Source organism: Enhydra lutris, unplaced genomic scaffold (genome assembly GCF_002288905.1).
Source record: "Enhydra lutris kenyoni isolate GAN:26980312 unplaced genomic scaffold, ASM228890v2 scaffoldscaffold29, whole genome shotgun sequence".
In the NCBI taxonomy this organism is placed as follows: Eukaryota; Metazoa; Chordata; class Mammalia; order Carnivora; family Mustelidae; genus Enhydra; species Enhydra lutris.
The window spans coordinates 11,569,042-11,577,367 of NW_019154113.1; the positions used below are offsets into that span (position 1 = coordinate 11,569,042).

An 8,326-nucleotide genomic window follows, 5' to 3' on the forward strand; every position below is an offset into this window, starting at 1 on the left:
TAAAATAAAAACTAACCTAGACCCTACATTTGTTCAGCCTGTAACTCTTTTTAACACTCAAAGAGCTCCATCCTGATCATTTTCTCTCCTGTGAACTCTGATTGAGGAAGCTGGACACTAAAAGTATCCAAGGCATTACTTCTCGTGTGTTCCACACATGATTTCATGCATTAATTAAACCATCCACTGATTCTGAACACCCTTGATATCCTTCCTATACATTTTCCTTCCCTTACCTAAGCAGGAGTAATTCTCTACTATCTTTGCAATAAGAACCCTAACTGCTGTAGCTGGTGTGGACAATAGGGGCCAGAGGACCACACACCCACAGGCTTCTAGCTAATTCTATCTTTTCTACCACCACCACCATCACAGGTTGAAAACTCAATCATCTAGAGGAGGGTCAGCAAACTTTCTGTAAAAGGACAAATAACAAATACTTTAGTCTTTGCAGCCCATATGGTCTCGGTTGGGACTTCTCAACACTGCTGTCTTAGGGGAACGTGGCCACAGACTGTATGTAAACAAATGAACATGGCTGTGTTTCAATAAAACTTTATTTACAAAAACAGATGGCAGGCCAGATTTGGCTGCCAGCCAAATTTCTAGATGTTCTGCTGTAGCATTTCTTAGGACTTCATCCAAATTTATGCTTTAAAAAAAAAAATTAAAGAAGTTCTTGGAGCGACTGTGTGGCCTACACAGTTTCCATGGAGACTGAAGATGGTTTCCAGAAGGACATGGCTAGCATTCACTCCCACCACTGGAAATCCTGTACTTTCTGAACAGGTGGTACTATGTTACCTGTTTCCTGTTGGAACTCTTCATATTTCTGTAGAAAGCTCTCTTGTTACCATATCCAACATGTCTAGTCCTAGACATGGTGATGTTTCTCCTTTACCTTGAGTTGAAGGAGTTCAACTATTTTTTGGTACAAAGGGAAACCTCTGCCAACAAAAGATGTCACTTGGTGTTAGCATGGCCTTGACCTTCCCATCTGTCACGGTGGCCTCCTATTATCTGCCACAGACCTATGTGCTCTGCCGGAAGCCATCATGAACAGCATCTCGCTCTTCTTCTGTGGCTCAGAGCTGCTGCCTGAGGTGTTCACCCTGACAGCTTTCTCCAGTATGGACCAGATTGGGAGTACAAACATTTCATTCAGCAGCCCTCCACAGGATGAGACCACAGATATTTCCGCTCTTTAACCACACCAGTGAGAACTGGTGGGTCAGGTTGTCCTGGGAAAGTTTCCACTCTTCTTTGGCACAGACATTTGGGCAACAAACTGAGCAGAAGGCCACTGGGCATCATCTTCTGAACCAGGACCATCAGCCTTCAGCCTGAGAGACTGTTCCACATCCAGTGTTAGGAGGAACAAGGTTGTCCCATCCTGGCCCTTCTCAAAAGCAGTTCCCTCGGGCCCTCAAGTTCTCTTGGGTCGTTGTGGCCAGAGCAGCTTGTCCGGACCGTGTAAGCACCTTGGGCTTCCAGCACGACCGGAACAGCTTACTCCCTGTGCATGCTGTGCACACCTGTTCCGTGAGCTCAGCAAGCCTCGGGATGCTCTGCTCCCGGAGTAAAGCAAAAGCCTCTCACCTCAGTCCTCAGAGACCGAGCTCCAGAGCCTTTTTAGTAGCCCCTAATGTTATTTTTCTACCCTCATCATGAAACAAACATTATTTTATAATAAATGTGTCCTTTCTGTCAAAAAAACCACAAAAGATGGACTTTCTCTGTGACTCTGGGTACGTGTCTAAGTAGACCGAAGTTTATTAGATTAAACCAGTGGTTCTGGGGTGCCTGGGTGGCTCAGTGGGTTAAAGCCTCTGCCTTCAGCTCAGGTCATGATCTCAGGGTCCGGGGATCGAGCCCCACATCGGGCTCTCTGCTCGGCGGGGAGTCTGCTTCCCTCTTCTCTCTCTCTGCCTGCCTCTCTGCCTGCTTGTGATCCCTGTCTGTCAAATAAATAAATAAATAAATAAAATCTTAAAAAAAAAAAAAAAAAAAAAAAAAAACAGTGGTTCTCACATTTGGCAATGTCTGGAGACCAGAGTTAGCCTCATGGGTGTCTACATCACACAGCTCAACGGGGCACCCAAATTAGGAGGGCCCAAGCCCCACCCTTGATTTAATGCTCTTCTGGTGAGTCAAGGTCAGGGCTGCCACTCAACATCCTAGAACACGTAGGTCAGCCCCACAGCTCAGCAAAATAGTATCAAAATATCCGCAGTGCCAAGATGGAGATATCCTGGGTCTGACCACGTGAAGTGGCCGATAATCTGCCATCTCTGACGGACACATAAAGTCACAGGGTATGGTGCCGCCTCGCGGAACTCTCCTTTACATCTTTATAAGATTTATTTTGTCATAATATTTACGGACCAGAAAACAGGTACTCTCACCATCTGTGCGTTTCTGACTTCTCTTTGTTCACCACAAAGAAGCCTCTTTAAATCTGCCCCCGATTCGTGCCCTAGTGTCTTTATTTATCTGTCGTGGTTTTTGTAGGAAAGTAACACACACAAGTGCTGCTGATATTCAAGGCTCTGAAAGTCTAGTTAACAGAGACTGTCCTGCCGGTCCTGTTCCCCATCCCCATTCTCCTTCTCAGAGCAAACTTGTTGATCACTTTTTCATCTGTCCCCACAGACGTCATCTGTCTCCACACATGGTTCCATTCCAGTTTTCCTTGGGATGTCTCTTATCGGCCCACCTAAAACATTCACCAGCGATCCCCTGTGCCTGGTCCAATCCTGCTTTGCTCCCCATTTCTCGGGGGCCACCTACTTCAGTAACGGGGACTGCAAATGTTCCAGAGTCTTCCCTCCAGCAACTCTACCTCCTTATTAGATTCCCTTACCCACCCCCATTTTGAAGTCCTGGCTGAATAAAAAAATAACATTCATTTTCCATTTCCTAATTTCTCCCCCTCGGTGCTCTTTGTCACAGAATGTATTATTGCTCTATTTAAGGTCTGTTGGGACCCAGCGCCTGTCAACATTGTTGAACAGAATAAAAAGCTCTTGAGCTTGAACCAGGCCAAACCTATACATAGACTTGACCCTCATTTCTGTTCCAAGAAGAGCAGGAAAGAGTCTGATGTTGGAGGATCTGACTTCCCTCCTATCGATTCCGACATGCAGGGGGAAGGAGGGGCCCCTGCCCCCGTGCGTGTGAGCGTGAGTGCATGGCACCACACATCTGCTCATAAATTATTAATCCCATCTTTGAATCAAAAAGGGGGAAAGACAAGCAAAAGCAGCCAGAAAAGCATAAGCAGGCAGAGAACACCAATTCAAGAGAACAATTAATTATTTAGAGGTATTTAACCACTGTCTTGATTCAAGGGCAACATTTCTCGTTGGGAGAAGTGAGAAGTCTGCAGGAAAATGTGGCTCCGGCCCCAGCCAGCAGCAGATGGCTGCTGAGAGGACAGCAGGTCCCAGGGAATCTGCCTTATGTTTCCTTCCTGACCTCCCATCTCCCACAGCCGCCACACTCTGTCTCTCAGGGGGAAGGCTGCGGGCTTCAGTTTCCCCTGGCCCTCCAAGGTGAGAATGAGGTGCCCTGGGAATGGTTGTTCCGACTGATGTCTGAGGTGGCAGCTCGGTGACGGAGAGAAGGCTGGACCTCACCCTTACGGATGGGGGTGGGGGGGTGGTCTCAGAAACCCAGACGGGTCTGGCATTTACGTCCCCCAGGCACTGCTATCCTCATGCTCCAAGATGACTGGTGGAGAGGATGGGGAGGCCAGATCTGGAGATGCTTGTCCCATCCCCAGTGGGACAAGTGGGTGGCTTTAAGGAAGGCCTTCCACCGGCTCTCCTGGCTTACCTTGTTCTGCTTCCCAGTGCTACTACCATTTTGTCCTTCCAGGCACCGATGGGTTTGTCCTGGTTGTGACCACATTCCTGTCTAAATGAATGGCTTGAGATGGGGATGTTATGGAGACAGGTGCAGACTAAGCTAGGAGCCAAAGAATGGCACAGGTGCTTTCAGAATGGTGAGGTAGCCTCAGGATCAAGTTCCCAGACTCCTTGCCCTCGAAAAGCCTGTACAGCTTTGGCGGGAAAGGGAGGGTGGTAATAAAAGACATGTAATATAAAATGTACCATTTTTACCAAATTTACCAATGTCAACCATTTCAAAGCATATAGTTCAGTGACATTAAGTGCATTCACACTGTCGTGCAACCTTCACCACCATCCGTCTCCAGAACTTTCTCATCATCCCAAACTGCTCCCCATTCTCCCCTCCCCCAACCCCTGGCAACCACCATCCTTCCTGCCTCTGTGGATCGGACTACTCCAGGCACCTCAGAGAAGTGGAATTATACAGTATTTGTCTTGTTGCAACTGGCTTATTTCACTTAGCGTAATGACCTTGAGGTCCATCTCTGCTGCTGCAGCATGGGTCAGTATCTCATTTTTGGGACATTCTGCTGAAAGTCTCATCTTCTAACTGGGACGAGTGTAGACTCTGGAGTTCCTAGAAAGGGGGCCTTTAACCAAACCTAGGGTAAGTCTCCCAGCTCCTGTAATACCGATTTCCTTGTTGCTTAATCAGATTCTACGGGGCATTTTCAGGGAAGCGTACAGTATGAGCCCGTCGTGCTTCCTGTGATAGTTCACAAATCATGTCCAATGCCCTCCAGAATGTTGTGTGCATAGAAGTTACTACTGCGTAGATGAACCGAAGAATGAATGCACGCTCCTCCTATGTCTTGAGGTGACCTGTTTGAGTGCTGTATTAGTCACGGCCTCCAGAGAAATGGAACCGGATATATACAAGCAGATTTATTTTAAGAAATTGGCTCACATGATTATGGGGGCTAGCAAAAAATTTGCTGGGGAGGCCAGCAGGCTGGAAACTGAAGCAGGGTTTCTACATTTCAGTGTGGAGGCAGAACGCCTTCTTATCACTAAACCCGTCTTTCCTCTCAGTGGCCTTCAACTGGTTGGATAAGGCCCACCCACATCATGGAAGGCACTTTCTTTAAAGTCAACTGACTCAAAAAAAGTAAATAAATAAAGTCAACTGACTGCAAATGTTAATCGTGTCTTAAAAATACCCTGGACTAGTGTTTGGGCAAACTGGGCACCATAACCTAGCCAAGTGAACATGCAAAATGACCTACCACAAACACATACCTCCCCAATCTAGAGATTTATAAAAATACAAGTTATTATGGATACTCCTAAAGGGGAGGAAAATAAGGATGTTAAAGATGGGCAACTATTAATAATAAGATTACTATGAGCTTGTAATCACAAAGTCTGGAGTTGGGATGTTGTTTCTATTTATATCCTGCTTGCTTAGAGAAAATATTTGAAGAATCAGAGTCAAGAGCAAAAACCAAGAAATTGTCAAGAGAACTGAAATCGAGCTTCCCTGAATGTTCACTCTAGTAGGTGATAAAATCACATATTATTTTATGTTTACTAACTCAGGATTTTGGAACTTGGAAGATCTCAATTTGCTAAACACTGTTTCATATTCACAAAATCCAGGACTAAAGAGGTGCATTTACAAAATGTCACACCCTATGAAGCCATGGGCCTCAGCCACACTGCAACCAGTCCACACATTCAAATTAACCTGACCTTTATAGAGCACCTACTGCATACCAGGCTTTCTGACAGATACCTTGCTAGATACTGGAAACACATGCAAGACTTTTTAAAATCACTACCATCACAATGATATTTTAAGTATGTAACTATTATCCCGGTTTTCCAGAAGAAAGTATTGAGTTGTAGAGCATAAGGGATTTGCCTGAGGTCACAAAGCTACCAGGCCAGTTACTGGAATTCAAACCCAGCCAGCAGGGGCCTGGGTATGTGTCCTTGTCCATCATATGATACTGTTTACAATAGGGAAAATAAAAGCACATGCAAAGGTTTTCAGGGTTTGCTTTTTTACTGTTAGGAAGGACAATATGAGACAAGGGTCTTAGAACGTGCCTGGCAGTTACGCAGCTAAGACAGGTGAGCAGAGAAGCACGGCGCGCATAGATCCAGATTTTGTGGGACCTGAGGCGCATGTCATCTGGGGAGTGTCTTTCAGATACAAATCTATGTACACAAAATTAGGTGCCAAAATGAATATTCACTTAGCACAAGAAAACACCACACTGCACATTTTAAAAAGTTGATCAAATATTGCAAACATTACACGATGGAAAAAAAAAAAGAAAGAGACACAATAATTTCATTCACGATCTGCCTGATTCACCTCTACTTTTATCCCTATATATTTGTCCTGCCCACTCTTCAATTGCCCCGTCCTATAACAATGCAATATTTTTTACAGAGAAAATGGATAATGTTGTCCTTCCTCTCCCATGGTGGATAGAAATTTTATTTTTATTCTTAACAGTTTAGAACAAATTCTTTGCACTTCCCGCTAATTTCTGGGGCGGCTGTGTAAATTTCGGGATTGTTGTCAAAACTGAGAAAAACCTCTGAAGGTTTATATATGAGCTGTGAGATTTCAGGATATTCCGAGTTTTCTTGGGCGGTGACTCATCTTGCTGTCCTCAAATTCTCTGAATTGATGAAACTCATCAACCACTTTGCTGTCGATGTCCTCATTATAGTATGTGTTTTAAGTTTAAATTAGATTGTTGATATCCATGTTTGTGGGCAAATCAGCAAGAAACTTCAATCTTTTCCCAATGTGTACAAATGTTTGACTCCTTTCAGTTAACTAATCTAGTTATCAAAAAAATCTGAGGGCTTAGTCATCACTTCCATTAGAAAGAGAATATCTTTCTCTTAATGAATTTCTACCTTTGACATATCTTTAAAAAATTTTTCACAATTCTTTAACGTCAGAATGATTTCTATCGATTTCATGGTTTTTTAAATCACATTTTGTATATAATCCGTTAATTTGCTCTCAGCTCTTTTTTGTTTGGTTTCACATTAATATTTTACATTAGTTCACTGGAGTAGAGTTGACCACATGTTACATTCACTTTGGGCATACAACATGGGAATCCAATTTCTGTACACTTATGCTGCTCTCAGTTCTTTAATAAATTTAAAAGATGACACAATAGGTTCATTTTCATCCAAATTAGGAGTCTGTGTTTTCTCACTTCTTTTATTGACATGTTCCAAAGCATCCTTCCAAATTCTAAGAAAAATGCATATTGAAGGTTTATCAACTTTTTTGTGTAAGCTTTGAATGCTTCTCATTTATGTTCAATCTCCTCTTCCAAGTCTTCGAAAATATATTTTGGAGCTCTCAACACATCCTACACTGCAAGGCTTGAACAGCTTCATCATGGGCAGACATTCTCATGACACTTAAATTCCTTAAGGAAAAAAATCCAAGCTTAGCCAACCTGAAAAGAAAACATGTAACAGATAAAACATAGGAAGTAGTCAACAACTTTAGGTATGGCAGGGGCAGTGGGGGACAAGGACGGGACATGCCCAAGGTGGCTCCTGATTGCAATGAAAATATTTTATTTTTGCAAATTGACAAAAAGTTATGACTGTGCAAACACATTGGCCTCCTCCCAGACCTCAGAAGGACCCTGAAATAGAATCTGCAAGGTGGAGAGGAGGTATCCCGACAAGGATGAGATGAAGCAAGACAGGGTGCAGGAGACCGTGGGCAGATGAGCCTGAGGAGCAAGGGCAGCTCTAGGTCACTGAGAAAGGTCGTGCCTGAGGATGATGGATGCTCTGGAGGGTTTAGTGTTTCTTTCAAATGTATAGGGAAAGGGAGAATGGGAAGTTAGCTTTTAATGGGTACAGAGAGTAAGCTGGGAAGGTGCAGAAGTTCTGGAGACGGACGGTAGTGATAATTGCATAACAATGTGAATGTGCTAAATGCCCAGAAGTACCCACTTAAGAACGGCTACAATGGTCAATTTCCTGTTATGTATGTTTCACCACCTAAATACATTTTAACACAAACACATTTTCACATTTTAACAGTTTTTTTAATTGAGCTCATTATAGATTCACGGTTGTAATAATATGGAAAATTTTCTGTGGTGTCTGGCTGGCTCCAGTCAGTAGAGCACGCAACTCCTGATCTCGGTTGTGAGTTCAAGCCCCAAGCTGGATATAGAGATTACTTAAAAAAAAAATTTTTTTTAATCTTAAAAAAAAAAAAAAAAGGAAAAAAAATCTTATACTTTACCTATTGTAAAGTTTGTCCCCTGGTAATTCTTTGTAAGACTCTGGTACAATATCACAGCCAGGATATTTACACTAGTACAATTAATGTATTCTGACTCCCCCATTCTACTTGTACGTGTGTGTGTGTGTGTGTGTGTGTGTGTGTGTGTGTGTGTGTGTGTATG

At 43.5% G+C, this 8,326-nt stretch overlaps 1 pseudogene; it reads left to right on the top strand.

The window, feature by feature from the left end:
- Positions 1-886: 886 nt before the first annotated feature.
- LOC111152549 lies at positions 887-1,208 on the top strand (annotated as a pseudogene).
- Positions 1,209-8,326: the final 7,118 nt, after the last annotated feature.